At 33.9% G+C, this 17,415-nt stretch overlaps 1 long non-coding RNA gene across 1 annotated transcript; it reads right to left on the bottom strand.

Annotated features, from left to right (window-relative positions):
- Positions 1-5,935: 5,935 nt before the first annotated feature.
- On the bottom strand, positions 5,936-6,942 carry LOC147068901 (uncharacterized). Its single transcript, XR_015071275.1, has 3 exons — positions 6,755-6,942; positions 6,559-6,643; positions 5,936-6,148 (listed from the first exon to the last, which is right to left on the bottom strand). It is a non-coding gene; the product is annotated as an uncharacterized LOC147068901 (long non-coding RNA).
- Between the last annotated feature and the right edge of the window lie 10,473 nt (positions 6,943-17,415).

The following is a 17,415-nucleotide window of genomic DNA, read 5'->3' as shown; positions in this document are numbered from 1 at the left end:
AAATCGTCGCATAAGATGGCGTCGATTGATTTTTTTAGTTCGTTAATGTCATCATTATTTCATAAAAAGGCACCCTCTGCAGCCAACTAATCGCATTGTCGACTCCGATGATGATTCACAATTTAATCGACTAAAAGTAGAAAGGAACTTCATTAAATTCAATATACAAGTCATCAACTTTGCTGAACCTGTCATCCACCAATTTGTTGAAAAACGCGCAGGCGTTGTGCTGTTTTGGCAATGTGGTTGTGTGCTTGTGAGTTGTGACTGTGCCCCTTCATAATCTTCCTTCTTACCCGCTAAAGTATTGAATCCAAGACCTACTATAATGATTCAAATTATAATATTTATAAGTATTGAGCGCATAACACATTATTAAGATAGAAATGCAAAAGCCAGCCGCATGGAACAAGGTTTTGAAACTTATTTTTTTACAGTTTACAACTTCTTAATGGCGGTCAGCAAGAAATACAAAGCGCATCTACAGAGAATTAGACTATTGTTTTATGTATCCTAGGCGTTGGGGGTTTGGAGGCCCCCTTGAGAAAAATATGGTGATTTTACACTTCCATTATTTTTTAAGTTAAGATTTCGGCACTTTCTAACGACGCGATCATATAGTCTGCTTCATGGAAAACCGCCATTGCTCTCAAACATTGTAATAATTCCTTCATTCGCCGACTTTTGTAGTGTGCTGCCCCTAAGGAACGCATGACCTACCTACACCTACGAGACGTCACGGTATACATAACGTTTAAGAATCAATTTATAATAAGTATTACAAGATTCCCATTTGACAGTATGTATTCATATTTATCAGTCCCACGATGGCCAAGGGGCTTAAGCGTCGGCCTATAACGCAGTGGGTCCTAGGTTCGAATCCTGGGTCTGGTAAGTACACATATTGTTTTTTACAATTTGTGTATAGGTCAGAGTATGGACCTAACATGTTGAGCAAGTGGCTGGTATCTATTTCTCGTAAAAACAAAATATGTTAATACAAACCTCCACTCGTGGAGGCCCATATGATCTTATTAGTATCGGAAATAGTCGAAAGAAAATTTGTTTAATATAAATAAAATAAATCTACCTGTTGATAGTATGAGAACATCTGCTTTAGATAACCATTATATTGCTTTCTCCTTCTATTACCTACATCCTCGCAGATTATTTACCTGTGTTGAAAAATGAAAAAAATACAGGTAGGTAGGTATCTCCTTTCTGTTTATATATTATGTTTTAATGGATTTTCAATACCTATTATATCGGACAAGATTCAACAAGTTCGAGGACAAGGAGTAGCTAGATATGGCCTGAAGGAAGTTAATATTTAATGATGATTGGCGTCATATCTTGTTATCGTCATAGCTTGTTAACGAAATCTTTTTTAAACTCTTCTGGACAATTTTTTCCCGTCCAGAATGAAAGTCGAAAGCTTCTTTTAGTCATAGAGCAAAAAAAAAAAATAGTGCGGGAAGTTGGCTCCTCGATGCTACTCGATTGATTTTTCTAAATAATCCGGGACATTGCGCGTCCCGGACAAGCTTCAACCGGGATCCTGTACAAGAGTTTCAATTCCGGGACGATCCCGGCCAACCCGGGACAGTTGGCAACCCTAGTTGAGACGGTGGCGAAGACTTGATACTAAACCATTATTTACCGCTTACATCCAATCATAGAAATAATTTGAATATTCGAATTATCTAAACATAATAGCCACAAAGAAATTACCATGAATAAATTCAAATTCAAATTCAAAATATTTACAGGTAAGTACATAGTTAGCTTTACAAATTACAAATTCAAGAGGTTCACAACATGGCATGAACAAAACAAAGACATATAAGCAGCATTATTGCTAGAGTACCTAGTAGAGATGGGAAAACTGGTCGATTTTGAAGACTAAGTTAGTATACTTACTACCAGTATAAGTATAGAAACTTGTTCCAAAATACTTACTAGTATTTGGAATACTATATAGATCGTTTGGCGTGCGTATGCGGCAAAAGTTTCATACTCAACTGAAACTAAAACCAACTCCATATTATTAGTAGGCATTTTAAAATACGTATCGGCTCAGGGAACTCAGACTGTGTATCGGCTTCAATATAATCGCTAAAAATACGCTGAGCTCCGCTTGTCGAAAAGTCCCATTTCTTATAAAATTTTAAATTTATGAGTTGTTTTTCTGTTAGGTTACAATATTATTGTTAACAAAAATGAATAACAGTGATTTTTTTTAATTTTTAACATCTCTTGAGCGGTATATAACAAGCCTAAGCCTGTGCGTCATCTCACCACTGTGCTGCGACACAAAATTTATGACCTATTATTATCCATACATTCGAACGCAATAGACTAATAAATTAAAATATACCTATATTCAAGTGCTATTTCGTTCGTGCGCATTTAATGTCAATAGTGTTGAAAGTCTACCAACTGGTGAGTGCACAAAACAGCGACTCGCGATGATATCATCACAAGTTTTTTTGGAATAAGTTTATTGGGCCACAAATACTTAGTATGGGTAGTTTCATCCGAAACTTGAGCACACAAACTGGTGACAGATTTCCAACTCACCTCTAGTACCTAGATATACAAAGTAAAATTTCGCTAGATACCTACTACAACAATAATTAATTTTAAAGTGGATAAGTACATGGAAGTAAGCCGAATGAGCAAGTAGGCCATATTTAATAATTTATGAAATAATGTCCCCTTAACTCACTCTCACGTCAGTGGAATATATCAATATTGGAAGAGATTTCATTGAACACATTGACCTCCCAATTGGCATCATCAATGGCAGGTTAGTTCTGTACCTTGGGAGAACATACAACTGATGCTCCAGATTTCTAAGATACCTAGCTAACAGAGAAACACAGGTCAATACTACCAAGAATGGCAGAGTTCTCATTTATACTGCGCATAAGTCAGAAATAATATGCGGCCAAATATATAAATTATCTTCTAGTGTTGAAACTACAGTATGTAAGCATACCTAAGAGAAAGTCAGTTAGATAAAGTCACAGATAGTATCCATAGACTAATATGATAGTATACATATAGATATAGCAGTGGCGAAGGGTGGACGTAGGCTGTTAAGATCCGCCATAAATATTGCACGTAAAACTTTGTCAGTCATACGTATTTCTTTTCATTAAACTAAGACTACCTACTATCTGTAGTGTTTGTTAGTTTTTAAAATGCAAATAAACCCTACGAAACCAAGGCATAATAGATAATAGTCAAAAAAATACCAGTCTGTTTATAAAATATCAAAAATTATACAATTAAATCATACATAACTTTATAGATAGAATAATATTTCTTACCTATTATAGTTTGGTTTAGACAGGGGTTGAATGGGGGAATGAAAAAGTATGCACAATTTTGTTGTATCGTCCAAAATTGATTTTTAAAAACTATTCAACACCATCTGTAAATTGTAGTCTTAGTACAATAAAAACAAATACGTGTGTGACTGACAAAGCTTAAGGGCCCGCTGAAGAGCCCGCCGTTCAAATATAATTTAGTATAAAAAGGACCTCGGCGTCGTAACTACGTCAATTTAAATCGATCTTTTCGCAAAAATCACTAATCATCGGAGATTTTATTTCAAGAAATATTATTATTATTACTGATAATTTCTGCCGCGTGGAGAATTATTATTATTTTATGAACACCTGCGACATGAAGCCGATCAGAAAACAGGGCTGTCAAAATAATATTAAGCATTCATATTTTTTAAATGTTAATTTCATCATGGTTTTTAATCAAACCTGTGCAAGTACGTACTGATAACTTGGGTGGATTTTGTAGCAAACATACTATTGATATATATACGGGTATATTATTATTATAACCCAATTCAAATTGAACATAGGTTGATACTCAAATACTATTATAGTATGTTTATGATTTCGAGAAAATAATACGATGGTATAATTAATCCATATCAATTATTTGAAAACATTACATTCGCACTTTGCACAAAATTACAAACACATTCGAAGTTTGCCGCACACGTACAGACCACGTGATATTTGTTTACGCAAAATCGTCGCTTTTCAAAATGGCGAATTTGATTACCAGATTTTACTGCGATGAATCAGTATGTTCCTTTTTGTCTTTTTTTTATTCGTAGGTTTGTTTACTATGTACACCGAGAAATTTCCATTTATAAACTCGGAAACGATTTTTACAGAAGAGTTTTGGAATATAATGCAACCAAAACTGGAAAAAATTCTATCATGGGTGTTGACTTCCTGAATTAGCTAACCCCAGGTCCATGCCACTACGTGAACCACAGTGGATATTAAGCCATTTCCACACTGGCAACAAGTTGCTGGCAACCTCATTAAATTTTACGATACTTACCATAATTGCTTAAGAAATTTTACAATAATTATCGTAAAATCTAACGAGGTTGCCAGCAAATTAACTTGTTGCCAGTGTGGACCCGGCATTAGATGCACAAAACTTAAATAACATATATTATAAATAAAAATTTAAAATTATAAATATATATTATGATTTATGTCTTCGACAGCCCTGATGAAATAAATGTGAAATATGAGTCCGATCAGTCACAGAGCAAATTTATTAACACAAACAACTTTGACACGACCTTTTTATATTAACTAGTAGACCAGATATTATGGACCACATGTTAAAAAATCATATTTTCAATTCTCAAGGCCATTTCTGTGGAACGTCCTCTTAATGTGCACTATTTATGGCGTATCTTAACAGCCTACCTCCACCCTTCACTACTGCCATACAGCGTCAAGTAATGGAGCTTCAAATATATTTTTTGAACCTGTATCACCAATAAGCGCTGTATTTTAGAGTTATAGTTAGTTTTCCTTTATGGTGTTCAGGCATTCTGTACCCTTCAATTATTGTAAGAAAATAAAAAACATTTTAAATATTTAATTATTAAATTAGTGATTCAATGCTATTTATTTTTTTTATGTAATTCTGACATCTGTTGATAATTTCTGAAACATTTTATTAAATTTTTATAAGGTAGTGTTATTTATAATCAACAGATGCCACTTACAAGTAAAAATAATTTAAAACCATTTTCATGTACATAATAATAATTACAAGATAAGAAGAACTTTTTATATACAACGTTTTTAAATTTTCTGTTGAACCATATAAACTTGACTTGTCTAGCTTAAACGATCAAAAAAATTTGTACTTGACATGTCATTTTGATTTCCATAGTAATGCACGTATATATTATTAATAATTTAGTTGCTAGGATCTCAGACCCCTAGCAACCTATCAAGTGTGTCGAAATAACTTTTCATACAAAATAGAATTAACTGAAAATAAAATTCAATTCTACTTAAAGATGGCTAAAAGTATTAAAAAAATGCATTGGCATCGTGTTCTGATATATTCTAAAAGTTTCAAATATCTAGCTAGTCGGGAAGTTGGTTAAAAATCGATTGCAAAATTTGAACCGGACAAAGAACCACCGGACAAATAAGAATACGAGCTAAGAAAAATGTTGTAATAATATAAACATTAGTTTACTAAAACTATAATTATTGGCTTTGGTCTTTAACCTATCGTCACCCTAGAACAACAAGGTATCATCTGGCATTTATATCAAACTGAGATATCGAGCTCCAAAGTTTTGAATATGAATAAAATCTTAACTATATGCAATGAAAATTGGTAGATATTAACAATACTATTATTATTGTATTATGTTTGTATTTTCAAAGCATTGTATACTAAATATATCTGATATTATCTAATCCAGACATTAAAATTTTGTGATGGAACTTAATTGCTCTGAAAATCGAAAAAAATCAGAGCAACAAAGTTCTATGTGATTATTAAACCTTGATGTTGTGAAAATATTTTGCTACAGGGCTTAATTATTGTGTTTAAAATTGAATAAAAATACCTTTTTCGATTAATTCTTTATTAAAACAACATTAAATTAAACATAGTTTATGAAAAATGACAGGACGTGGTATAAAAAAATGTTTCATAATACTGATATTTAGAACAATATTAATAGTTTATAAAATGACATGAAGTATCTTCACTTTCAAGGTTTTTGTTGTTAGAATCCATATGATCCATGATGAACGCTCCAGTGTACTCACATAACTTCACAGCTCTGAAAAAAAAGTTTTTATGATAATAGACTGGCATAAAAAAATAGTTTCACAAAACTATTATTACGAAACCTCTCAAATTACTCAATTTTTAAATGAAACTTAATAAAGATATCATTGTATTGTCACTGCAGTGATTCATAAAGTAATAATTAAATAGTTTATGAAAAGAGCTATTGCAACTATTATTATTTAGTCAATATCATCGCCAACATCTATGTTTTCTTCGCAAACAACATAATCTGCAACTTCTTCAAGTACTTCCACCTACCTGAATAATAAAAAGGAGAATATATATGAAATTATGACATATTCTAGAAAATATTTATTCAGATGTAATGTCAAATTTACAAAATATGAAAGAACAGCAAATAAATTAAGTAAGTACTCATTTGAAAAGAAACATAAGTACCCAAAATCCTCATCAATTGTAATATCATCAGACAGTACTTATAACTTGAAGATCGTTTATATTATCCAATAAATTGAGATTGTTGCTGAAAATAAAATAAATAGATAATAGAATTACTTATATTAAATTTGAAACAAAATAGAATAATTAATTGCAATACATGAATAACAAAAATAATACATAACCTCAAACTTACCTTGTATTTAAAGCAACAATATTGTAGGTTGGTGAGGTATATTCGTAGTATTATCATCCTCTTAAATGTCCACAATACCCCTTTCACTTAAATTATTGCTCATCTTTATGTTATTTTTATTAAATTGTTGAAAAACGAAGCGCGAATATTTGAGAGAAACGTACTAGTTTGACAGCTGAACGGAAATGAAACCATATTGCTACAAAAAATTTTTTTTTATAGCAAATGGTCCATAGTTGCTTTCAAATTTTAAATCGAACCATATCGTTCCAAAACAAATTACCAGTGCATCTGATATAGAACTTAAATGCCCTGCTATGTCATAAACCATAAAGATTTTTTTAAATTTTGTAACACAGTTTTAAAGAGAAAATTATTATAAGAATTTTGGTACCAAAAAGTCAAAATTGACAAAAATGCCAGATGATACCTTATTGTTCTAGGGAGACGCTATATCATTATTTGTGACTAAATATAAGTTTTCATGATCTTATCTATCTTAAAAAACTACTTTTGAATATATTTTCAGGAACCATTTATGTTACAAAGTCTAGGATGGCCTGTACAAAATGTAAAATACTAATATTTTGAAGGATTCAAGATGAAGAATGTTCCTGTACTGTAAATTTTGCAGAAATACCATTTTATACCAGTGCACCAGCGTTTCCATATCATTATATTACCAAATCGGAATTTAGGAGCCTAGTTGATAGAATCCCATGTTAGCAGACGATGTGGTCGGTTCATTAGAAAGAATCGACATTTTAGTTTAAAAAATAATATAAGTATGCATAAAAATCACAATAGCACAACTATTGTTGTATTGTATCTAATGCCTGTTTCCCAGAGGAAGTTTCTCCGCCATATGGACATGGTGGTCGAGTGACAAGTCCAAGTTCAATGAGCTTGGCAGAAAATCCACCGTGACCAGTCAAGAATTGACTGGTGTAGTCATGGCCCCCACATCCTGAAGCAGGCCCCCAGGCTAGAATCTTTGGCGGGCCCCCTACCTATCGCTAAGGATAAAGGGATTGTGATGCTCTACAGTAGCGTTTTCCAAACGGTGTACGCGTTAAAATTAATGTGTATATTTAGTGTTTTTTTGTATAGTTTAATACATCCATTTGAATTATGGAGTTGTCGAGTATTGAATACACAATTAAAAATTGTATCGTACAACCACATAATTTTTAATAATAATATTATTGCAGGCAACTTTCTTACTAGTGAAGCAAATTTGTGATGTGTGTTTAGCTAACTTATCTGCTCGACTCGCCTCGACGGGCCCTTCCTGAGCCCGGGCCCCTAGGCTAGGGCCCTGTCAGCCCCCCCCTTGTGGGGGCCATGGGTGTAGTGGTCAGGAGTCAAGGTTATCTCCAACCGCCATTCGGAATGAACAAATTTATGTGTGCCTACCAGCGTTGCCAGATAATTATTTCACCAAATCGGGATTTTTATCATGTGAAATTAAAAACATCGGGATTTAGGACAACCTAAAAAATGCATAGTTCAATATTTGTAATGTTTATTTCTATAATATCTATCATAAATGACACAACACAACCTACAAAACTCTTTAACAATCAAAATAATACTGTCAAAGTATATTTTTTCCTGACACTTGCCTATGTATAAGTACTTGGCTGAAGATTTTACTTCCTGAAGAGTTTCTTTCTGCTGCTTAATGTATTGGTAAAGTACATCCCATGAGTATATTATCATGTTGAATTGAACATGTAATTCCGATTTTATCAACTCAACAGAACATCTATTTCTTACATCTGACCATTTTAAATTCATCTGAGAAAATACCCGTTCGGTATTAGCAATTAAATGTTAGTATAACCAGTATAGTAAACCAGTTAATCAGTGCAAATTGCAATCTTTTCCTACACTAAAAATTATAGTACATAACAGCGTACAGTTCTTGATAATTCAACAAATATGAATAATATAAATAAGACTTTTAGGTTAAAACAAAAGAACTCGATAGATGCGTGATGCACACTGATACCAGATGAAGGTCTCCCACAGGAGACCACCTCAAAGGGCGGACCGAACCATCAACTTTCCCATAACACCACAGCCTACGTCCACTCTTTGCGGTTCTCGCAACCCTCGGCCGAGCAAAGCCCGCATCTCCTCAAATCCGACTTTCAAAATCGTCCACACTCCCGCCAAAACACAGAGACGCGGTCTGTCGAAAACGGCCACATGAGATAGCGCCGCCACTAGTCAATCCGTCGGTAAAACAGAGAGGTTCGTGACTGACAGAACAACGCCGTCAGAATGACGCCGCAGATCCCATTTTGATGCGCGCGAAATGCTCTCTCTTGCCTCGGACGTCGAACAACAAGCTTCTCCAGCCGGAGCACCGCGTTTACAACCCGCCAAAAAACTCTCTCGCCTCGGACGTCGAACAACAAGCATCTCCAGCCAGAACACTGCGTCTACAACCCGCCAAAAAACTCTCTTGTCTCGGACGTCGAACGGCCAACAGCTAGCATCTCCAACCATAAAAAACCACGCCGCGATCATCTCCAGCCAGCGATACCGCGTCTGCAGCCCGCCAAATCGCCATTACCCATGACCGAATACTAAAATACCCTGCAATAACTTTTCAATAAACACTACCAAGCGACAACGTGCGTTTCTCTCAATTCCACCCCGCTTCTGGCCTGCTAGTGATACAGCCTTCACCATTCTCCTTGACAGAGAAAGGCCGGTATCAACACGTGTCTACACACTAACTTCATTTCATTTCAAGTTAATTGATAGTAATTAACATAAGAGTAATTACAGCGTGTAATGACGCTTTCGGCAGTTAAACGGTGAAACCATACATAATTTTAGATATTTTATACACAGAAGAATATATTTTATCTATTATGGTTTGGTTAGGGCAGTTGTCGGCAAACCGCGGCTCGCGAGCCATATGTGGCTCTTTGGGCCCTTGATTACGGCTCTGCCACAAATGCCCTCTGCCCTATTTGACATGGCTACAAAGAAGAAGCGAAGAAAAACGGAAGACTAAAACCATGAATTTAAAGTTGAAGGACCGAGACTTTCGTGTCTATTAAAAACTTAAATGGCCTACCGACGTGTATTGTTTGTCGCGAAAAATTGGCGCATAACAATAAGTCAAATTTGGAGAGACACTATACAATTAAATACGCCCTGTCACAAAATTTAGCAGTAAATATCCTGTCGGTGATGTAAGGAAGAAAGCGGTTGAGAAACTTTAGAAGAGTCAAGAAAAATCAAGTTTTGTATTTAATTACTGAATACAATCTTCCAACAATGTTAATATTGCAAGTTTTGTGGTTAGTAAAGAGATTTCTAAGAGAGGAAATTGAGAAAACGTTTTATCAACAAGATGCAAACTTAACTTCCCAAAATTTCCAAGGCGATGCAAGGCCAATATTCACATTGACTATTTGTCAGTCATTGTCATGATTTAATTTTATGAATACCAAAACTTACAATTTAATTTTTATCAATAATTAAGAACATTATTACGTATGATATCAAGTTTTATTAAGTTAATAGACAGTGTAGGTACCTACATATTATATAATTTAAGTTTAATAAATTGGGCTCTCAAAAGAAATCTCAATCGTTGTACTGTTGATATTTGGCTCTGTTGACTAATGAGTTTGCCGACCACTGGGTTAGGGTAACACGAATAAAAAAAAATAACCAACTCCAATTCAATGAAAACAAATAAATATGACTGACAAAGTGTCCACTATTTTTGTCAGATCTCCATCTCCTATCTCCACTATGATGGTTTGGTTTAGGCAAGGCTTAATTGAATTTTAAAAATTAACCAGCACCATCTGCAAACTGTATTCTTAGTTCAATGAAAATAAATATATTGTATGACTGACAAATTTAGTGTCCACAGTCTACCTCCATCCTTCGCTGCTGCGAGGTAGGTATATAAGGTACTTACCTATATAACAACATAACTTGGACACTCAAATATTTTTGAAAAATTATCGAGCGCTTCGGTTGATAAACTTTTCTTTTTCCAGTGCTGGCCTGTTAGTTTTAATGTCGGTAACCTACATATTCTGCAATTTAGAGACAATTACTCATTGTGGTGCATTTGTATTCATTCAATCCTCAGCAATTTTCTAGTGGGTGTTATTTACGTACTGAGGATAATTAATACACAGTTATTATGAAACAGCGATGATCAAACAGGAAATGAAAAGATGAGGAAATAAAATCAATATATGGAAATACAATAGATAGTCTAATCAGCGTCATAATGAGCACTTATCAAAATAGGTCATGGCCATTTCCAGGAAACATCTCCACTATGTCCTGTCGCTGGCGTGTCGAACTTCAAGTAGGTACAGTTTAATCTACTCTCCAATAACAACTTGAACAAACGTATTATACCTCGTTTACACGTGCATGGATTTACTATTAAGGGCGGACGTGCTCAGCGTGGGTCAAAATGGAGCTTTTATTCTATTTTCAAAGCATGATCCTGGACATTCCTTAAACGTTGTAGATAATCTATTTATATAATTTTGAAGCCTTATTATCCTTTATATTTATTTTAAACATTTGATGACTGCATAAAGTATTTTTATTACATAAAATAGTATTCTTTTAAACCTCTCGCTCTAATGTTTTAGAATATAGTCATATTTCAGTACATAAATGTGCAGTGGTGTTAAGATTTTTTACATTTATTAATTTTTAAACGCATTTATAAAACCATCAGTATAATTTATGTCGACATTATTATAGTGAAATATTTACGATAAAAAATTATATTGATAATCTCAGTGATCCCAAATTTGACAAGAATTAGGCATTTTATTATTCAAAAAATGGGCAAGATCAACACATTTGAAGATAATTCTAAAGATACTGATTATAAGCTATGTCTTTGACCATTCAAATGTGATAAACATCCTACGAATAATGATTGCTGTATAATATAGAGTACTATAGAGTACAAATACTAGTAAGTATTTTGGAACAAGTTTCTATACTAAGTATTTTTTTATACTGGTAGTAAGCATTGGCGGCCTTAGGCCCAAAAAACTGGTAGGTCAATTTTGAATATATTATTTCAATTTGCCTTTTCGTTGTATACTTAAAAGACGTATTGAAAATTGACTTTTTATACATTATATAATAAGTGCTAGAAATTGTTATAGGTGGATACCTACTTACCCTTCAAAAAATGTCCATTTTTCATAACGCCAACCCATCGTTAACCGAAATTGCACATAACGCGTTATAATTTTTTGTAAATTAAGTCCACTTTTCTTTCTTTACTTTTTGAAAAATCATCAATCACACGATTATAAAAATTGTCTATTTTTCCCACATATTTTTTTTCAATACTGAGCATTGCAAGAGCGGTCAGTCTATCTTGGCCCATCGTATTGCGTAGAAAGGTTTTTATTCTTTTGAGAGTGGAAAAACATCTTTCACTTTCAACTGTTGTCATTGGTATGACGCAAATAAATTGGAGAACTTTGATCGACTCGGAAAATGTTTCATTGAAATTATTGCTGAGTAAAAAATGTAGAAGAGAAACTGCACTATTAGCGCCATGCAAATCATCTCGTTGATAAAACACCAATAATTCATTTTTTAACTTGGTTATGTTTATTTCTTCTAACTGTTTTACCAAATTTAGTTGACTCGTGGGAAAATTATTTTTAAAATCAGCGTAATTTTCTTTATTGAACAAATCGGATATAATGAGATGATCGTTGGATGTGAATCGTGCTTCTATTTCCACTATAATTGTATCACAGACTTCAATTGCTACTGCGTTGCTATTGTCATCTATCCGTCTCTTTTTATGGTCACCCGTTGCACAGCTGGAATTCGGATTAGTGCTAGCTTCATTTCTGATTTCGGAAATATATTTTTTAAAATTATCGATGTATGTTTTTATCTTAATAGCGTCTAAGTTTCTTTTTTGCATTTGTTTAAATAAAATTTGACAATGAGGCATTATTTTGTGAAAAAAAGTCAACCAATAAATCAAAGTGTTTTTTTCCAAATTATTTATTAAGTTTTGGGCTTGACTTAGGGTATTGGTGTCATTTTCTCTGTCCAGTATTGAATTTAAACACTGTAAAATGTCTTCTCGGTACAAAAAAACTGTCTCCACACATTTAGCATTGAAGCACCATCTAGTTGGAGCTGCTTTCGGTAGACGCACTTTGACGAATTCATCTAATATTTTCGTTCATTTTGGTGATCTCGAAAAAAAGACAGAAAATGATTGGACGGTGGCAAAAAAAACTTTCAGACCAGTGGTTATGGTGGATGCTTTTTGCATAACTAAATTAAATTGGTGAGCATAACAGTGGATGTACTGTGCTAGTGGAAAAGTTTCGCGGACTCTCGTCTGAACTCCTCCAGTTTTCCCACTCATTATTGCCGCTCCGTCGTAGCGTTGCGCTATTAGCTGTCGAGGATGAATTTCCAAGATTCTCAGCTCTTTTAAAATTTCTTCTGTTAATCCTGTTGCCGTGCACACCTCTGGATTTACAAACTTCCAAAATCTTTCACATACTATATTGTCTTTTAAATATCTTACAACGAAAACCATTTGCGTTTTTGTAGAGCTGTCTGTCGTTTCGTCAACTTGAATAGCTACGTAATTAGATTTTTTTATGTCACATCTAATTTCTTCTTGAGTGACTTTTAATATTGAATCTAGCAATTCGTTTTGGATAGTCTTCGAAATTCCTTTGAATGAAGTTGACCTTTCTAAATGCTCCTTCATAACAATATCTATTTCCTGCATGAAATTTATTAATCCACGAAATATACCAGGATTATCAGACTCTTTAGACTCATCATGGCCTCGTAAGGCCAGCTCAAACGATCCGCAAAATTGAATACACTTTAAAATTTTTGTTAAAATTAAACGATTTTTATCGACAGTTTCATTGTGATCAGCAATCGATCTGCGGTATGCACTATCTAACTGAATTCGGATGTCTGTTGTTCCTAATAAAACAAAACTCATAGAATTATTTATGTGTGCTGTTGACTTGCTATGCTTTTTTATTTTTTCTTTAAGATGTTTTAGATCACCAACACCAAATTCTGTCCATTGCTTTTCATTTTTGCAATCAAAAATTAAACAATGAAAACAAAAAAATAAATTCCTTTCATTGCAACCACATATCCATTCACAAAAATGATAGCTTTTCTTGTTGAAATATCTGTCAACATCTTTGCTTTTCTCTTTTGTTGTTTGAATTATTTTCATATCCGGCATGTACCTGCCTAATATCTTCGCTTGTAGACGTTTATCATAGTTAAATGTCTCATTCTTTATTTCGTTTAAAATATAATCCACTGAATTAGACATTTTGTGTCAGTTCAAACAAATAAACCATCGTAAATTCCACAAAACTTCACGAAAATGTAATAAATCACTAAAAACCAAACTTTGTGTGTAAATTCGTATAATAACTACACCAAAAACTATTTAAATACGTTTAAAACAACCAACAGACATTCGTTGAAACTTGTCAACTGTCAGAACAAAATACAGTAAGTATACAATAATTTTCGGCGTGGCAGTAGCATTGGACTCCATAATTCAGTCGACTTTATCATTCTGTTTCGCAAAATTAGCTGAAAATATTTTTTGTTTCACACTCGGACAATGGGCGAGAGGCCTGTAATGCACGGATCTTTGGAACTCAAAGCGTCGAATATTGAATTTATCTTTCTCTGTCTAATGTATGAGAAATGAGAGAGAAAATTTTATAAAAATATTAATTTTGGGTCAAGAATTGAATTGTCCGGCAATTGGCGGGGAATTCTCGCCTATCGAGAATACAAAACAAAAACAAGCGTACGCCTTATAATTTCAAATCCACCGATTATTATTATATATGACATTGTAGATATTATTAATATTATTCTGTCGATTGTAAGGTATTTATTTTGGGAGGTCATTGACTAATTGACCTAAGGAGGGAGCCGCGCATGGTAGCAAGTATACTTAGTCTAAAAAATCGACCAGTTTTCCCATCTCTGTATTATACATGTATTATACTGCAGTTGGCAAGATTTCATGCATGCATCAAAAAAGTCTGGAAGCTTCTGTATTTCTGATTCAATATGAACATTAATTTAATTTTCATAGCCGATTTTGGCAAAATCCATGAATTCAAGAATGAAAACCTTACAAATAATCCAGTATATCGGCTATTTTCAAAATTTCTTTGCCGCTGGCTTCCTATAAACCGATAAGAACCGTGTTTTATTTAGACATGTATTTTAATGTCAGTACTATACGACCCGAAGAGGTTGAATGGTATAATATACACCCAATCCTCTTTTTGCACGGGGGATACGTTCCAAAGATTACCGTGTAAGAAAAGATAAGGTGCCCATACAAAAATGGTAGATAGGTTCCGTTACTTAAAATCAACTCAAAATACGAAATTCTTGAATTCAAAAATAAATCGAATTTATTTATTATTTATACATAAAATACATAGTTTTCGATTTAAATTAAATTTAGCATAGAGAATTAGGTACATACATTCAGTGTCGCTACTTGACAATACACGTGCCCGTTTATTGTTGTTTTTCGTTGGTGAAAAATCACTCTCATTGCTGGTTGCGTTTAATGACGCTGACGCCGAAGCACGCGCCGCATCTCTCTTATCGAACCCGAAGTGACTGACTAGTGGCGCCATGTATGTATGTATGTATGCACTAGTGGTGTCCTGTCCATTGAAATGCAATTTTTTGATAAATATTGTACATACATACGTATTTTTAATCTTTTTATTTTTTTTAAACCGTGTTAAAGCAAAAATCAGTGCAAATAAAAAATAATCGCTGCTTTTTTAAGCCGTATTATTTCGAAACCGTGCAAAAAGAGGATCGGGTGTACAACCATATATTATTATTTCCGATACAAAATTTCACCGTGAAGAGTGATACGGCGAACTGTATACTTACAAATTTCCAGACATAGCTGTGAAGATATCCGACGTGTGTATAAAATGCATGACAGGGGATTAAATCCTCTTCCTTTGTGTGAATTCGGAGGAATCCAAACCGCTGAACATATTGTTGAGATCAGCAACTTGTTTGCCTTTTTCAAGGACTTTCACCAAGCTGATGAAAATGCGCTGGCATATGATTAATTGATACCGATGTTTTGATGTAAATACCCCGTATCTGATTTATATGACGAACATGACCTTTTGATGTACCTACTAAAAACAACAAATATACTGCCCATCGACTGCGAAATTCCCATATCTGTAGTTATTTTAACAAAAATGGTACAGCCATTTTAGTAATTTCCCGTATCTGAACATTATAGGAATAAACCTGTAATAACTCGTATCTTGCCTCTAAGCTGTCAAGCGTGTTGCATGACGTGTGTTATATTCAGCTTCAAAATGTCACTCTCGAATTATTTAAAAGGTATAACAGTATATATAACAAATTTGGATGTTTCTCTTCTTGGTCGTATACTCATGGCTGAGGACACTGGTGGCTCGACGAGTTTCTAGGTGGTGGGGTTTAGCCATTAATTATTAAATATACCTACATATTTGCTCAAATTATACATTATGTACCAAGATACTTATAATAATATGATTTTATTAATGAGGTCAGTAATTTTTCAGAATAAATAATATAATTATCTGAGTCGTTACATACTTACTTAGAAGCGTGATTAAAATATTAACTTAATTAATAATAATGACTATTATAGACTTGCCATTATGAGTTTTGAACAATGAGATACAGCGAGCGTTTTTACTCACCCAATGGCTATTTGATTCATTCCCCAGTACGCTAATGCATTCACATCCTTTGCAGATCGAAATTTGGACCGCGGCGACGGGCCTGAGTGACTCTGATCAACGAAAAATAGACGCCATATCTTTCTTAATTTGTACATAGGTGTCACCGTGAACTAGGGCATATTTAATTAAATTAATTATTTTAATACCGTGTTATCATCATTATGTTATAACATAATTTACGATCATTGCATTATTTATTTATATAAAATTACGACAGGCTTAGATGGATAAAATAAATTAAATAGTTCATTTAACCATGTAATTAAGTAGGTATATTATGACAGTTATACTTAAAATTATCGGACGTGTATTTTTGACGTGATAACGATGTGGGGATGGTCCCTATGAACCCTTAAGGTAGAGGCGCCCCTGGCTGAGAATCGTGACCACTTTTTAATTTTGCCATCCTTTGAGCAACCAAGACTTACCATCCTTCTCGATCTTCCGCTTCTCTCAGGGCAGAATGAATGGTGCACCCAGTCAGCTCTTTCACTTGGTCGCAGGCGCTCTTCCTCTGCTTCGCCTTCTCTGGAGGCCATCCAAAACCACCAGTCTCTCCAGGTTGTCTGGTCCGCGCCGGAAAATATGTCCAAAAAACTGCAGAATGTATCTTAGACATACTGTCGAGAGCCGTTCCTTTATCTGCAGTCTCTGGATGATTGACTGATCTTTATATATTTGAAAAGTGACATTCCAAACCGGCCTTAGTCCAAAATTACAAATTTTCATGTTTTGATGGAATCCGATAGAGTGTGCTGAGATCTATAGTCTCACTAAAACTCATATTTTACAAAAAATCCTAAGTCTCTTCAATTT

Source organism: Rhyacophila brunnea, unplaced genomic scaffold, assembly GCF_057557595.1.
Source record: "Rhyacophila brunnea isolate RB1 unplaced genomic scaffold, BYU_Rbru_1.0 scaffold_24, whole genome shotgun sequence".
NCBI lineage: Eukaryota > Metazoa > Arthropoda > Insecta > Trichoptera > Rhyacophilidae > Rhyacophila > Rhyacophila brunnea.
Note: the sequence above shows the minus strand (reverse complement) of the source record. Positions and strands in the feature narration are given on the sequence as shown.